Source organism: Dendrobates tinctorius, unplaced genomic scaffold (assembly GCF_039654945.1).
Source record: "Dendrobates tinctorius isolate UK_male_01 unplaced genomic scaffold, ASM3965494v1 ptg000230l, whole genome shotgun sequence".
Classification (NCBI taxonomy): domain Eukaryota; kingdom Metazoa; phylum Chordata; class Amphibia; order Anura; family Dendrobatidae; genus Dendrobates; species Dendrobates tinctorius.
In genome coordinates, this window is record NW_027361897.1 from 7,191,863 (window position 1) to 7,210,288 (window position 18,426).

Genomic DNA, 18,426 nt, shown 5'->3' on the forward strand with positions numbered 1-18,426 from the left:
TGCATCAGGCTATTTATAGTGAAACAGTATGAAAAAATGAAACAAAAAAAATTCTAGAAATCACTATTTTCTATATTTATGCTGAAATAAATGACACAGTAATTTATAAGTTCATTCCTCCCAAAGAAAACCAAAATAAAAAACCTCCCAACATTTCCTCTATATGAAAGCATACCATGCCAATGAAGAAGTAAAATTATATCTGCAAAAATGGAAAGAGGCAAAAAATCTTTAGAAAAATGGATTTCATCAAAGTTATAATTTATCCACTGTGTAGGTGACATTTTACTGATCATGAAGACTTCCACTGGCTACAAATGTGGAGGCTCACAGTTTAAATGGAGTGGCGGTCGAGAATGCTCCAAAAACACACATACGTATATGTGGCACTCCTGCGGGTCCAATCGCTACAGAGGTACTGCACCTCACCCAGCGGTGTGGTATTACACCTTGCAGATAAGATGGAAACAGCTGCCTGGCTCTGACAACACTACATCCACCGTACACAAGGGCAGCAGGTGCTCCTAACTGCTGGCTAGGAAAGAGTGTTAGAAGGTGGGTGGAGCTTAGGTTCAGAGCGGGAGAATAGAGGGAAGTTAGAGAGAGTCTTCCAGTAGGGGAAGAAGGTGAAGGATGTGCATAGGCAACTTTCCCATAGGGGAAGTTGGGAAGAGATATGATTTTCAGCAGACCCCTGGTCTGAGGGGCTGCTGTTACGAACTGAAGGACTGGAAGAAGCTCCCTGAAGGGGAAAGGGATTTCCCAGAGGCACGGGTGGAGAGAGTGCTCCCCGTGGGGCTCATTCCACGCTGACGGATGTCAGGTGGGGTAAAAATCCAGGTCGCAGAAGGGTCTCAGCCTAGTGGAGTGGACATCAGGATTCAGCTAGCAAAGCCGACAGCTGTGGCAACTGTTGGGGCCACAGTCAACTACCACAGTTATCTTCGCCGGAAAGGCAGCCATATAGGATTAAGGAAACGCCTGGGTCACGTTATCCGACAGGATCCGCGTCAGCTGGCCCGGGTGTTATGAACGGGTAGCCGAGGAGGAAATAAAAAACAACAAAGCTAAGTCTCAGAAAACCAAAGAGGTTGGTAACTATGCAGACTGCAGACCCCTGATCCTAACACGCAACTAGCAGCAGTCGTGGAGCGTTCCTATGGTGGTCCTAGACGCCTCGTCACATCCGGAGAGCTAAATAAGCCTAAAGCAGGAAAAGAGGAAAACTAACTGCCCCAGAGCAGACCCCAAAGGAGAGACAGCTCCCCACATGTATTGACGGTGAAAAAGATGAAAACACAAACAAAGGCAGGAAAATAGGCTGAGCAAATGATGGGGCCTAACTAACTAGAAATGACAGGAAAGTAAAGACACTGTCTGCAGTCTGCCAAAAAACCCTACAAAATGTCCAACACAACTGATAGCAAAATTAACCATGAAGTCACTAGACTTCTCCCACTATATCAGCACTCTGAAATATTCTGAGACAGAGCAAAAAGAGGCCAATCTAATAAGGGACAAAAGAAAAGGGCAATTTGGCAAATAAGAGTGGAAATTCAGCACAGCCCAGCCGGGCTGGCTGACCACACAAAAAACTGAAAAGACCAACAAGAGCAATTGTGAACATTAGCAAAAAACAAACTTATCTGAGAAGACTGGAGCAGAGCTGAGTCCTAGACCTGAGAAGCAGACTGAATCACCAGCAACAGAATAGGGCGTATCCAGTCTGATACTCCAGAGATCCAATCACTATCTTCCTCATCAGGTGGCAGATCACTACCACTCAAACCAACCTCACCACCTCCCGTCACCACCAGAGGGAGAACGGAAGGGGAACTCTCAACTGGTGGAGCAGAAAATGAGCTCATAACACCTGGGACACTGACTGTGAGGTGTTGCGTAGGAAGAGGTGAGGAAACAACACAGTGAGATAGCCAGGGAAGGCAAACACTGACAGGGAGTTCTGGAAAGGTGTTCTCTATCTGCCTGGAAGTTGGCTGGATCCCTCACCTGGAGGACGTGGCACTAAGCGGGCATCTGTGCGCACCAGAAAAGTGAGTAAAGCTTTGGAACTGTATTCTGCTGTGTCTTCTGCCTTCTTCCTGCATCACCTACTCAGCACTGCTACATCTACAAACATTACCATCTCTCAACATCTATTACATCTGCCCTGGGACTCAGCTCTGCCTGTGGAGAGCTATTCCAACTCTGCTGCATCACACCATCAGTCCCACAGGATCTGCACTGCACTGGCAGCGCTTATCGCCTCTGACCAGATACCAGAGGTGGCGTCAGGAACACTTTATACAAAAACTCTTTACATTTCATCCCTTGTAAATAAGCCTCCCTCTTTATTGGACGCCCAGGGCCACGGACCGGATCTCCACCGCTGGGACACTGCCCCTTTAAGAAGCGGCTGGTACTGAGTACCCCACTGCCCTGGCGGGTGCTAAATATAAATGAAATACTGTCAAAAAGTGCAAGGGTTAGTTTTAGAGATGAGTGGATCAACTGATTAGGGCAGATTAGTTTGAAATAATCTGGGAGATTTGCTTAGATCCAAATAACTTTGTTCCAAAGGGAAACTGACCCCATTGTCGTGAGGGAAGGAAATGAATTAACAACATGGAAAACCTTTATACTTTTTTACCTGTTCTTTTACCTTTTATGCCATCTCCAATGTAGCTTCCCAGTCCATCGTGCCGCCTTAAGCCAATCTGAAGCCTGTGCTTGGCCTCATGTGGTCACATGAGGAGGTGCACAAATCACAATGTGTTTTGCCCCCATATATGACGGCATAAGGTTAGTCCCTGGTCTCAGATTGATTCCATGCTGAGAGCTTCTGCTTGTCAGACCTGAGATTCTCCTCAGCACTGGAATGGAGTGGAAGAAGAACAGAAGACCAACACAGAAGACCTGTGAGCTGAAATGGAGGCTGAAGTGAAGTTGAGGTAAGAATAGGTGGGGAAAAATGAATCTAAAGTATTTTTCTTATTTTACAACCTTCTTGGCCCTTAAAAGTCATTCTTTTCTTCTTCTCAGTGACATCACCGCTCTGTGGACCCTCAGGGACACACTTTGCTCTTCATGACGCAGAAGTGACTTTTACAATGTAAGTTTATGAGGTGTCAGAAGAAGGCTCCATAGGCTTTCATTGTAAAAGAGACTTCTGGGTCACGCATAGAGTTAGGCTAGGTTCATATTAGCGTTTGAGTCCGCAGCGTACCATCCGCATGCGCAAACACATGCAAAAATGCATGCAAAATGCATGTTTACACAGCGTTTTTTATTCGCATCATCTTACGCATGACGGAGAAAAATGCTGCGTGTGCATGCGTTTGTATGCGTTTTTGCATACGTTTGCGTTGTTTCTGCGCATGAATTTGATATTTCCAATGCTTTTCCAGTAGAGCTTCCTTGACACCAGACACTCAATGGGTGTGTTTCATGGGATTTCTATATGTAGACACACTGCACAGATGAAATCCTCGTCTTTTGCTGGTGTATCCATCTTCAAGATGGATCTTAGCGTGGAGAGCTTCATTCTTCATCTTGATTTGTCATTGAAATTGGCTCTTGCCTTTGCTTTTGGTTGTGATGAAGAAAGAAGAAGAGAAAGACTGAGAAGACGTCATTGTTGTTATTGGCAAAACTCCATCGTTGAAGTTCGACAGAGCCGTGGAGCCTACCACTCCTTGTACACTGAGCTGCGTGAAAACCCTCAAAAGTTTTTTGAGTACTCCAAAATGTCGGAACAGAGCTTCCATGACATGCTGCAACGTATCCGAGGATTCATCACCAGGCAGGACACACAGCTACATCAAGCAATTGCTGCTGAGGAACGTCTGTTGGTGACCCTCAGGTACGAATAATCTTGGTGACATCACTGAGAAGCGAAGCAGAACGATGCTGGGCACTGGAGAGAGACTCGGTCGGCGAGTATATTAATATACTTGTAGGGAAGGTGACCTGACGGACGGACTTGTCAGAATAGAGAAAGGAAGGTTTGCACAGTTTAGACAGGTGCCAGTTATTACAGTGGCAAAACAGCTAGGAAAGTGTAGTGGACGTGCAGTACCTTGGGTTGACCATTAGAGGGCAGGGAGGAGTGTGAGCATAGGACTTGACATCAGCTTAGGGCTTAAGAAACCGTTGGTCATGGGGGGCGGAGTCAGAGGGAACCAGGAAAGTTATAAATTTGACAGGAGGGTTCCAGAAAGTTCCAGTCCCCAGTGGGAGCTCATGTGACAGGAAGACTACGACAGTTTGTGCACTGTGAGAGAACCAAACCAGGGGGACTGAGGAGAGAGAAAGTGAGGGGGTGGTCCTGACACAAAAGTACCGCAGTATAGACGAGGCACAGAGGAAAAGCATACCGTATTGGGAGAGACGACTGATCAGTAAAAGTACTGTTGGTTTACGGGCCTAAGGCGGCCACAGTGACGGATCTGACAGGAGCGTCGAAGAGTGAAGAGGGGACGGTGTGTACATGTACGTCCCCGGTGTAAAGTACGGTGTGCTTGAAGCGGCCCTGGATATGGATGGCCGTGAAGGAGATATTGTGGTGTACTGTGAGGGCTGTCAGTCGGACGGTGAGAGAATAAACTTGGACCTGTTGAACCCAAAACCTGCCTCATCTTGTGTCTATACGTTCCTGCGCGGTACCCAGAGGGACCACCCCCCAGCCCGGCCCACCGACCCTACATACTCATACTACATTACATGCATATATACACAGATTTATAAAAAATATAGATGGGAGTACTTCTTTAAGTTAGAAAGAAGAAAATCAAACAATTAAAAGGCAACGCTCACTATTTCCGGAGAAAAATGGATTGCACGTCCCCCAAGTGACGGAGGTATATTGCAGTCATTATGAGTAGACAGACCACCCACCTAGTGTCTGAGCAAAAACCAGATATAAAAGCAACACCTTGAAATGAAGAATACCTTATAACGAAAAAGTAGGTGCTGGAATGACAAGAAACTCATCCTAATTGATGATTCTGGTTCTGCTGGCTTCTCGACTTAATAAGATGAATAGCACTTGAGACTTGGGGACTGAATAGAGGAGAGGAGCACTGCCAAGGAAAATGGTAATAGATACCTCGGCATCATAAACATCTGGCTCACATCATTTCTTTGTGACCTCTTGCGTCGCACACTGCACTTTGATGTACACCGGCTTGTTATGTCATTTAGTGTAAAATAATTTTAACTTGTTGGTAGAAGTATTTTTGCTCCCGTATGGTTGCTGGTCATCATTACCAGTAGAGGTTTACTTTGGATGGGAATGTCTCAGGTTCACAAATTGCAATTGACTGTGTATTTATTAATGTGGTTAGCTCCATGGTTTTGTCAGTATGAAGTATTGTTAAAGAAATCCAATGTCTGAGTCATTCAGTTAGGATTTAAATATGTTTTTTAATATGCGCCAGTGAGTAGTGCACTATAGAAAGCAATATATTCAGATTCCATAGTGACACAGAAATTTGATGGTGCCACCGACATACAACCTTGCCCTTTACAAAAGCCTGATATAGTGTTGATTACAAAGATTATATGAATTTTATATATAATGGGAATCACTTTTTTTAAATCAGAATTTCCTTGGCGGGGAGTTTAACTCATAGTGTGGCACAAAAAGTGGCATACAAAGGCAGTTTGCACAGATCAATTCTGAAACAAAAAGATCCTTTGTGCATCACATGGCAAATACATAGAAACATATGACCTGCAGCGGTCATATGATATTCTTATATCAGGAGACCTGGGGGAGACAATGGGCTTAGAGCAAATGAGTGCAACAATTTGGAAGGTAAATAAAGCAATGGCTCGGACTGTATGCCCCCATACTCAGGGCTCAAGGGAGGACCCCATGACTTGGGAGAGATGCTAAGACCGAATTCTGGGTACTAAGGGGTTATGTGGGAGAAGTGTAGTTTTTACGCAGGAATTTTTGGAGAGGAGTATAGGGACAGAACAGAAGGTATAAAAGGAGGTGTGACTTATGGAACAGACATCTGCAGCGCTCCCTAGGGCCGGGGTTACTTGGTACTGGGCCGTTCAATTCTTAAAGGGGATGTCCTGGTAGCAGTGACCCAGTCCGTAGCCCTGGGCGTGCAATGAGAAATTAAGAGGATGATGATTTTAGGGAATAAAGATGGGATGATATGTGACGCCATCCGTGGTGTCCGGCAAGGAAGGTGATAGCCGAAGCTGCAAAATAGACCGCTGGGGCTGTTGGTGATGCAGCAGAGTTGTTACAGCTCTCCATGGGTAGAGCTAAGCCCCAGGGCAGTTTTAGGTGTTAGAGATGATGATGGTGGTTGTAGTCGTGGTGCAAGGCAGGTGACACTGTAAATTAGTTAGAGGACACAGTGGAGTGCAGTCTTCACAATTTTTACTCACAGTTCTTCCAGTTACAATCCCCAACTGGGGTGCTGTGTCCTCTGGGTCGGTGGTCCAGCCAGCTCTCAGGTAGTTTGGGGATACACTGTGTCAGAACCCCCTTCAGATGTTCCTTCCTTGGCCATCTCACTGTACTGGCTCCCACCTCTCCTGCCCTACGCCTTCACACGGTGTCCCAAGCCAGCAGACCCGGATCCTGTCGGAGACGTGCTCTAGGTCCCCTTGATCCTATCCGGCTGCCTTTTCAGTGAATGTGTATGGATGTGGCTGCAGCACATGCAGATACTGCAACCTCCGGTTAGCTAGTTGAGTCCTTAGTTTCTCCACTTGTCTGGGGCCAGTCCCCTACTACGACCTGGTCCCTCCACCCGACTACAGTCGGCGTGGGTACGGGCCCCATGGGTGGATTCCTCACTACCCATGCCCCTAGGACCCTTTTTTCCTCACAAACTTCAGGTACCTTCCCTTCTGCTTTCATACATGCCACAATCACTCCTAGCCTTAAAAAGCCAACCCTCGACCCAACCGCTATGTCAGCTATCGCCCAACATCGCTGCTCCCAATTGCTTCCAAACTCCTCCACGCTGAACTTTCCTCCCACCTCTCATCTAACTTGCTCCTTGAAAAACTACAATCTGGTTTCCACCCCATCACTCCGACAGCCCTGACCAAAATTACTAATGACCTACTTACAGCCAAAGATACTGTAACAAGCAATACTCTATACTCCTCCATCTAGACCTTTCCTCTGCTTTCGACACAGTTGACCACTGCCTCTCTCACTTCCACACCATCTCCTCAATACACTCTCTCTCTGTTGGAGTCCCTCAAGGCTCTGTTCTGGGACCCCTACTCTTCTCAATCTATACACTTGGCCTGGGGCAACTCAAAGTCCCATGGTTTCCAGTATAACCTTTATGCTGGTGACATTCAGATCTACCTCTCTGGCCCAGACGTCACCTCTCTGCTGTCCAGAATCCCGGAGTGTCTATCAGCCATATCCTCCTTCTTCTTCTCTCGCTTCCTCAAACTCAATGTGGACAAATCTGAACTCATCAGCTTTCCTTTATTTCACAGATCTTTCTTACTTGACCTATCACAATTAAGGACATCACGCTTTCCCCCGTACCGGAAGTCCGCTGCCTCGGAGTAACTCTTGACTCTGCCCTGTCCTTCAAACCACACATCCAAGCTCTTTCCACCTTCTGTCGCCTCCAGCTTAAAAATATTTCCATAATCCGTCTGTCACGTCGCTGTCAGACTCAGGGCCTGCTGCTCCAGCTTCAGTCACTAGGAGGCGCCGGAATGGCGCGTCGCCGCCAGACTCGGGGCCTGCTGTTCTGGCCTCGGCCACTAGGAGGCACCGGTCTGTCATGTCGCCGTCAGACTCGAGGCCTGCTGTTCCGGACCGTAACTTTGCCGTCAGACTCGGGGACGGCTGTTCCTGCCTCGGCCACTGGGAGGCGCCGTGGTTCACCCGTGGGTGATGGTGGTGACAGAGAAGGGGCTCCTGCGCAGGCATCTGGTGGGCGCAGGCTCCGCCCCTCTGTCAGTCATCAGGGGGTTACTGCATCACCATCTGGCCTAGTCCTGGGGGGCGGTCCTAAAGACATCATCAGTCCGGGAACCTGTGAGGGATGACCTGATCCCTCAAATACCTTGGGACTGGTCTTGCAAGCCGCCGGATATATTCTTGGTTCCCCTGCGTGCTACTGTGTGATTTGCTTTAGTTAACTCTAACCTCAGCCTGCATTTTTGACCTTTCTATTGCCTGCTGTTTTTGTACCTCTGCCTCTCTCCTGATTTTTGATGCTGACCTTAGCTTGGATTCCTGACCCTTCTTCTGCCTGCTGATTTTGTACCTTTGCTGCCTTCCTGGTTTTTTACTGACCTTGGCCCAGACTTTAGACCTTTCTTCTGCCTGCTGATTTTGTACCTCTGCTGCCTGCCGGCCTCCGACTCCTGCCTCCGGACCACGATTACGAGTTTTTAGTTTTAACCCCTTGACGACCGCTCTGCTCTGGTCCACTGCTCCCCTAGACAGTTACCCCCTGGGCCTTGCTACAATTCCAGATCCCTAGAAAAAAAATTCAAAACCTTCATAACTATCAAACGTGGTCAGGAACCAGTTAAACAACAATGATAGTTCCCCCACCAAAAGTGAGGACTATTTGAATAACAGTGGAGTACTCCCAATATCATGCAATTAAAGAAGAAAGTGGAGTAACCATAAACCACATTAGAATGTAGAAAAGATAAAAAATAAATTTTTATTATCAGATATTAAAGCAATATCAGACATTTATAAATACATGTAAGAGGTAAATATAGAAGGAATAATCCCAGTGTAGCGCAAGGTAAACATCCCTACATATAAGGTGACAGCAAACAAAAGAACCATGTGCTGCAAATACAATTTAGACATAATCTGGGCACCAGAATGTACTGTGCAACTTATCCAGAGAGAGTGTCTCTATATTTATACCAAAAACATCAAGGTGCTGTATATAACATAGTGCCAAAGAGATATAAGCAATTTCTGGCTCAAAGAAATATATCAATCAATTCTGGGATCATACCCAATATCCATAATGCTCATGCCACTTACCCATAAGGGAATAATAATGCAGGGGAGATACCGCGCTCAACCCCGACGCGCCTTTCGCCTCGGCTTTCTCAAGGGGATAATCACATAAAACAACAGATACCAAGAGGAATGAGGGCCCTGCTTGCAAGCTTACAATCTATGAGGAAATAGGGGAGACACGAAAGGTGGGTGGTAACAATTGCTTTTATTGTTCTAACCAGACATAGTGTAATAAATCCGGTATTCATGTAATGCTGCATGAACCGGTTACCAACCAGAATGTATAAAAGTACAGACACAGAGGGCTATTAAATGCATAAAGCATGTGAGAACATGATACGAGGAAAATGGATATGAAGAAAATTTTGAATGGGCAACACAGGGATAGTTAGATAAATGTGTTGAGGCCGTAGACCAGTCTGAAGAAATGTGTTTTTAGGGCACGCTTAAAACTATGGGTTTTGGGATTAATGGAATTATCCTAGGTAGTGCATTCCAAAGAATTGGCGCAGCAAGCGTGAAGTCTTGGAGACAGAAGAGGGAGGTTCTGATTATTGAGGATGTTAGCCTTAGGTCATTAGCAGAACAGAGGGCATGGAGAGGGTGGTAGACAGAGACAGGGGAGGAGATGTAGGGTGGTGCTGAACTGTGGAGCACTTTGTGGGTGAGAGAGATAAGTTTATATTGAACTCTGGAGTGGATGGGTAGCCAGTGCAATGTCTGGCACAAGGTAGAGGCATCTGTGTAATGGTTGGTGAGAAATATGGTCCTGGCTGCAGCATTCAAGACAAATTGGAGGGGGGAGAGTTTGGTAATTGGGAGAGCGATTAGTAGAGAGTTACAATAGTCCAAACGAGAATGAATAAGATAATGAATAAAATATATATTTTTTACTGATCTGATTGTATGGGTGTCATTAATAGGCTGTAAGTCAAATGCTATGCACTAAATCTGTGTGACTGGTGCCCTTTATAAACCTTATCCATGTTAAATTTTAATACTAGGGAACCACCCCTTCATGAATTGCTAGGTGTATGAGTAGTTGCTTCATTGCTATTTTGCACCGATGTTGCATTCACCTGTGTTAATAAATATGGCTGTCTTTTTTTCTGTTGTTTTTTGATATTTTTATGTCCTTTTGCTGTGTTTTTACAGGTGAGATCGAAACAGTTGCCAAGTTTGCCTTTATAGAAGTAGATGATTTTCCATAAACATGTTTTGAAGATATCTATTATTAATTTTATTTTTGTTCTTTGTTGGTATGAGTCCATTAGAAGTAAGAAGCGGTGTTATCACACATAAGGCCAGGTGTTTGACAGCACTGATGTTAATTACGTAAAAGCAGCAGCTCACCCTTTTGTGGCATTTATTTCACTGGCATTCTGCCTATTTTACAAGCTACAAAATAAAAAAAAGAATAAGACTGGAATTTTTAAGTTGTTACAAGTTTTCAAAATGTTTGTACCAGTTTTGAGGCACTTTCTTTTCTGGATATAAAAGATAGGATTTTTTCAAGCTGTCTGAAATATTTTTAACACCTGGGATAGTTGGCATCAAATCTGCTCAGATGTTACATAAATAAAATTGAGCTTGAGGACTCAAGGACATTAGAAAAAATGCGAAGCAGAATAGTATAGCCACTTCTGAAAACATTTCCACTCCATTTCTTTCAATACCCTCTGATGTTAACCTCTAAACTTGTTATTAAAAATAGTGAACTTTTTTTTTCCAGGGTTGAATTTTGGGAATGCATTGGGATTCATAGCTGAAATTTAGCTTACTGTATCTGAACTAACATTGCCTGATTTGCTTCATATATTGGCTTTCTGTCCATTTAGAACATCAATGTAATACAGTTTTCAACTATTCAGAATATTTGTTTTAGACATTGTGTAAAATGAAGATCTTGGCTAGGTATTCCATAGAGTGGAGTGCCTAAATATAAAACATAGGAGAATTTATTCTGTACATATTTCCTAGGCATTTTTTGGATTACAGAGTTTTAGTCGTTGTGCTAAAAGACAAAAAATCTGATTAAAACTTGAAATGCAATATATAAAATAAATTATTCTGTACATCTTTCCTAACTTCAGCTGTACATATTTTCTAACCCTAAACTTACTAATTCTAAAGGTGCATTTACATTAGCTGACCGACAGCATTTAACGAGCATTGATTGGCAACATGTTTGTCGATTGGTGGTGGTTTAAAGGGGATCTGTCACCCTATTTTTCGCCTATTAGCTGCCGGCACCGACATCAGAGGCTTATCTACAGCATTCTGTAATGCTGTAGGTAAGCCCCCGATGTAACCTGAAAGATAAGAAAAAAGAATTAGACAGACTGGTACAGAGGCAAGAAGACCCTGCCCTTAAGGGCTTACGATCTACAGGGTAATGGGGGAGAGACAATAGGTTGGGAGGTTACATTTTAGAAGTTTGTTAGTAAATTGATGGTACATTGACCCAGAGAATTAGTCTGACTGTTGTATATGTAGATGAAAAGGAATTTTCCCCAAATATGGGGCAATTAGTATCTGTCTTATAGGGTTTTTCCTTCCTTTGGATCAATGTGTTGAACTTGATGGACTTATGTCTGCCTTCAAATTATGAAACCGTTTACCTGTTTCACATAATTCTTGTAACATATACTGTATATTATTTGCTCATAATAATCTATATTGTGTATTCCTTAACCATTGTAAAGCCTTAGACGTATAGTTACATCTATGGCTGGCTCCCCCTGTTTGATGCAGGCTCCGGTGTTGAGCCCGCAACTTTTCCTGCACATGTCATCTGATTTCATCACCAGTCACATTAGTGAAAGTGGGGAGACAGCATTACAGGATTCGTCTGATGTAATAGTGATGTCATGCGAAGTGGCAAGGTGCAGGTTCATCACGAGCACTTTCCAATGGACTATAAGAAATGTGTATGCACTTTCTGAAGCTTTCAGTCAGGTGCTACATAGTTGCAACATCTGAGCTTTAACTAAATCACACATATCTTGCTACAAAATGTCATCTTAAAATACAAAAAAGGTAGTCTGATCTTTACCGCCATATTTTTAGAGCGTTTCCCAAAAAATAAGCTTTTCATTTCTTTCTGGTGGGACTCCTTAATACCTTCTGTAATGTGTAAGTGAACATGCCAACGGTTTCTCACAATCAATCAAGTGTTTATAGAATAATTTCCTATACAGGCTCAGCCACAGCCTGGAACCTGGACAGACGGTTAAAGAGCCACCTGTGTAAAGACATGCATTTCTAGAATGGAAATGGCCTAGGTAAATAAATGTTTAGAGGTAGGGTAGAAGTTTTCACTTTGTGGAAATGTTGCAATTTCAACATTTTCCTGTAGTGTCACTTTAAGGCTACGTTCACACGTAGCGGATATTACCGCGAGAATTCCGAATTCCATTCCACGGGAAAATCGCATTTTGAATTCCTGCGATTTTCCCACAGAAAAACTAGTATTTTGCAAGCGTTATTAGCTTGCAGAATTGCTAGCGTTCTCCAAGCGATCTGTAACATTGCTTGGAGAACTGATTGACAGGTTGGTCACACTCGTCAAACATAGTGTTTGACGAGTGTGACCAACTTTTTGCTATTGAGGCTGCCTATGCGGCATCAGTAGTAAAAGATAGGATGTAAAAAATAATAATAAAAAAAATATTGTTATTCTTACCTTCCCGCGTCCCGCGCAGCCTTCCCGCCTCTCTCCACGCTCCCGGTCCCAGTAATCCTTTGCGAGAATTACCGTGATGACGTCCATTCTCGCGGTATCGCAACGTCTCTCGGTCATCCGCGATGACGTCGCGCGAATGACCAGGAGTGTGGAGAGAGGCGGGAAGGCTGCGCGGGACGTCGGAATTTGAGAATAACAATATTTTTTATTTTAAATTCTATTTTTTACAGGGATATGGTACCCAAAGCCCGGAGGACAGTCTCCTCTCCTCCGGACCGTGGGTACCCTCCGCAAATGTTCTGCTTACTTTTCGCATGGTGTACACAGCCACATGCGGAAAGTAAGCAGAACAATGCATTCCTATGGGTGCGGGATCGCTGCGATTCCGCTAAATTAATGAGCATGCTGCGTTTTTTACCGTGAAGCGATTCTGCAGCGGTAAAAACCACAGCATCAGCGCAGCATTGCGGAATCCCATAGGAATGCATGGGATGCTTATTTTTCGCGTTTTCGCGGCAAAATCGCACGGTTAAAACCGCCGCAAAAACGCAAAAAACCCGCCATGTGAGAACATAGCCTAAGAAAAAAAAACATTTTATTCTCAGAATGATCTATCACCTCATTAGACTAATAAGCACTGATATTACTTATATCACTAGTATTAGCGGAAAGAATACCAGGCACTTCTCCATGACGCTTTTGACATACATTGCCCAATTATGCTTGCAGTAGTAATTAGCAGAGGAGTGTTGGTCACATCATGACTTAGACAACCTTACTTATATTATTATTGCTGACAAACAGCATGCACAACCACTCTGTATCAAAAAGTATACAGCTCAGGGAATCAGTACATAAGTTCAAAGTACAAAAAAGTCCCAGAAAAAAATGCACAATAAAACTGACCTGACAATTGCATGCAATGTGATCAAGAATATCACCATAAACACTTGGTGTATAGGTGTGAATTAAAGGGGAAGAACCTTAAGAATTTTCTTTTTGTCTGAGGTACAAGGTCACAAGGTTACAGGACAGTTCAGGGAAGGTTTTTTTTTGTTTTTTTTTAATCTGTGCAAATTAACATGGCACAATAATGTACCTAACAATATTTAAAAAATAAGCTCATAAATTGTTGGATTTAATAACCATTGACTTCGACAGATATCATTAAGAAGTATATGAGACATTAGGGTGAACTCATTGGAGACTGGTTTAAAGAATAAAAGAAGCAACAAGATCTCTCACTTCATCGCTGCAGCTTCAGTTCCGACACCATACTTATACCTTCTCTGACGATCTCTACTTCTGGTTCCACCTTGATCCACAGGAAATGGCATTCATCATTTTTTAAATCAGAATAAGGTGTTTGGGAAAAAAAATCACTGACAAACAATCCCCTTTTAATGTTCAATCTAACTTTCAACTTAACCAGCCCTTAAAATGGTTGCCTCTGGTCTTATATGACATCCTGCGTGGAGAGTTACTTCCGCATTTTGGTCAGTACAGTTGCCTAAGTGTTATACACACCTATCCTGTGTCTGTTCTCTGCTCCCCGGTCCACTAATCTTTCTTGTGCTCCATGTCAGATGTTGCAAGTAGCCCAGGGTGCTCCCATGTGTTGAATTTGCTAGGTCTATCAAAGGCCTACCATGACACACACCTATGTCATCGTCTTAAGACTTTAATTTGTCTGTGCACATCTCTCTATCAGCGGTCTCAGGACATCTTCCGGCTTCCTGAATCTTCCAGGCCTTCAGATAGATGCCTGTCTGTCTGCAGCTTTCAGTACCTCTGCCACCTGTCTGTGGTCTCCAGGATGTCTCCTGGCTGCCTGCAGCTTCCAACACTTCAATTATCTGTCTGTCTGTGGATTTCAGTACCTCTGCTACCTGTCTGTGGTCTCCAGAACGTGCAGCGTCCAGTTCCTTTGATACTTCTTCCCGATCTTCCAGGATCTTTGCTACATGTCTGCCTATGATTTCAAGTATGTCTCTTGTTCATCTGTGGCTTTCAGGACTTCTGCTACCTTTCTGGGGTCTCCTATACATCTCGGGTCTGCCTGAAGTCTCCAGTACCTCTGCTACTAGTTCCTGGTGTTTCAGGACCTCTGATACCTGTCTGTGGTCTCCAGGACATCTCCTATCTGGCGGTGGCTTCCAGAACCTCTGCTACCTGTCTGCATTTCCCGTGTGTTTCAACAGCCAGCTGCACCAATACCTGTGGCCCGTGTGCCCACTCAGATCTTGGACTTCAAGAATCCATAGGATTTTGGATAGTGCCTGCATCTAGTGACTCAGCCTGCTTTTCTAGGCCTCAACTAAACTGGGGAAGGAATAGTAGAAATGATGTAGTCATTAATTGCAGTGTGATCATGCACAATGTATGTATGTGTAAGATAACGGACATAAACAGAACTGAGTTTGTGGGACTAGTGGGTCAACCTGAGCGGTAGACCCAGGGTGCCAGTAGAGGAAGAAATAGCATGCGGAACCCCTGAGCAGGCAGAGAGACCTGCTGACCAGGACTGTGGTAACAAGCTAGGCTGTGGCAAAGTAGGGTGAAACAGTGTGCTTCACCGGCCCTTGAGTTGACTACAGTGGAAGGAAACGATGTGTGTGAAAATGGTTTTCACTGTGAAAGAAACATGCTTAAGATTTTGTACCCGCTACCCCTTGTACATAACCGATACCGAGTTACTGTTCAGTAAAGACTGTGTTTTAGAATGGTAGTCTCCTTTATTGAACTTTGAAACCTATGGTCCTGGCCAGCCAATACCATTGGCCACAGGCAGCCAACATGGGTGCAAGACCCTCACAGCACCAGCACCATCACCAAGCCAGGACCCACTCTTTCATGTAGAGCACCGGGTGGTCACAGGAGGAGATGAGTGTCTTGCAGGAATTTAAAAATTTCATCCGATTGCAGTCAGATCTTTTCATGGATCGATTGGCTTGCATTGCTGATTTTCATCTATGATAAAAATCGGATATGTCTCTGATATTTTCCACAGACCAATATGTTCAAGGAAAAGATTGGACATGTGAATGACCCCACAGACTACTACATGTACGAGTGCCATCCATGAAAAACAAGGATAGTGTTCGTACATGAAAATTGGACATCTAAATCATGCCTTATTGTGCTCGTAGAAATATTTTAGAGGATTATTTCAAATTATAGTACATGTTCCTGGCAATTCACAATGAAGCTAAGTTGTGGATTTAACCTCTTACTTTTTTGAAGAACACACTAATTTTCCTGTCATTAAGAGGTACAACATCAAAAACAAACACAAAAGCAAACCATACAAGCCTGAATGTACAGATATTTCACATGTAAAATGCTGTGTATAGTTATTTAGCATAAAAACAAAGAGAGAGAGCAAAAAAGGTCTTAGAAGAAAAGCTGATGAGTGCAATTAGTAAGAGTCTGAAAACAATCTCACTAGAACCTTGGCTCATTGTTTTGGAGGCTGCAAAAAAGTGTGAGGTAAAAAAGGGGGGAAAGTGAGGTCTATTCATATTCACAGTCTTTATTTGGCTTTATGACTGCCTAGGGCAAATTTTCATCTCTTTGCTATGTTACAAGTAATTGTGAATTAGTCTTCTTTGTTCTGAATTTCACAAGATCCTTATTTCAGACAGTTTGTCCCCACCTCAATTCTTTTTTTTTTCTCCAAACCTGCTTCGCACTGCTGTGCTTGATGTACACCTGCTGGGTGAACGTGAATAGAGTTAGATCCTCTTCTAGTTTTGGAATCTTTAGGCTATGTGCCCACGATGCGATTTTTAAGCGTTTTTGCCGCGATTTTCGGCGTGAAAACGTTTAAAAATCGTGTACAAAACGCCCCCCATGCATTCCCATGGCATTCCGCACATGCTGTGCTAATGCTGCGCTTTTTTCCGCGGTGGAAACGCATCGCGGAAAAAATCGCAGCATGGTCATTCTTTTGTGCGGAATCGCAAAGAATTGCAGCGATTCCGCACCAATAGGAATGCATGAGAATCGCTTACTTCCCGCATGTGGCTATGCCCACCATGCGGGAAGTTAAGCGTCTCATGTGCGGTTGGTACCCACGGTGTGGAGGAGAGGAGACTGTCCTCCAGGCCCTGGGTACCATACCCCTGTAAAAAAAAGAATAAAAAATAAAGGTCCTGTGATGACGTAGTCTCGCGTGACTCTAGCGATCTCATGAGATCGCTATAGTAACGCGAGACCAACGTCATCACAGGTCTCGCAAGGCATTACTGGGAACGCTGTGGCCCGGGATGGCAGTGCGGGACGTCGGAAGGTAAATATACCCCGATTTTTTATTTTTTTTATCATTCTTAACATTTTATCTTTTACTATTGATTCCGCATAGGCGGCCTCAATAGTAAAAAGCTGGTCACACTTATCAAACACTATGTTTGACGAGTGTGACCAACTTGTCAATCACTTTCCAAGCGATGCTTCAAATCGCTTGGAAAGTGCTTGAGAAAATCGCGGCAAAATCGCGAACAGAATCGCGGTAAAATCGAGGTGAAATTGCTCGGAAAAAAACGTGCGATTTCTGGGAAGGAGTTCGGTTTTTAGTGTGCGTTTTAAAACACTACGTGGGCCCATAGCCTTAATGTTCTTTCTGAGGAGAAGAATCTTGGAGCTGTGAAGTGAGATGAATTTGTCCAACTACACAACAATGAGAAGAGATTCTTTTTCACGTGAACCAATGTACGTCAGGTGTCATTCCACACAGCCTTAGGGTATGTGCGCAAATTGTGGATTTGCTGTTGTAAAATTCTGCACGGACTTCCTCTCTTGGCAGAAAACGTAGTTTAAAATCCGCTCGTTTTTGATGTGGATTTTCATGCGTTTTTCTCTGCGGATTTGCAAGCTAAATAATGATATATTATTCAACAAGAAAATTGTAATGTCATTTCCTTGTCCAACCTCTTCTTTTACATTCTCCATTGAAGACCATAATATCATTACACACAAAACAAATATACTGTAAGTGAATATGTATATATATATATATTGTGCTGTAGTGACCACTGTGTCAGCTAGGGGGCGCTGTGTGGGTGTCCCAGGACAGGAATATAAGCATTTCCAGTGTACTGATAGGTGTAGGATGCTGAATGATCGTAATGTATCTCAAGGTTCCTTAAGAGGAAGAATTGTGTATGCGTTGATCAGCAGTGATACTACTGAGGCTTCGTGCCAATGGGTTAGGGAGCGCTACCTACAAATCCACCCAGGGGTGTGTCTAGAATGCCATACTAAAGAATGTATGAATGCTTGTAGGACCTGTGATGAGGTCATAGCCATGTGACCCGGTGGGCATGGCTACCGACCATATAAGGTGGCCAGGGTAGGTCACATGAGTGAATGCTGGGACCCGGTTGGTCCGTTGTGGAAGGTCCCGCTGGGAGATGGGGCTTCCTGCCTAACAGCATGTGGAGTGGCTGTGCTTAATGGCTGCAAGTGCCTGAGAGTTCCCAGGAGAGGGAATGAACGTCTGCAGTATGGAGAAGCAGCCATGAGGTAAACCCGGAGAGGGGCTATAACTGTGAGGTTAAGAAAGCCTGTGTGTTGGACATTGCACAACCTGTATGACTACAGGATAAACAGAGTGAAGCTCTGTCATGGACGCTATGCTGTTTATATGAACTTTATGTTGCTGGTCAGGGTTTATGATGCCTGAATAAACCGCATGGACTGTTGGAGTTATGTTAAGAAACCTGGGCCGGATGTGATTTATTGG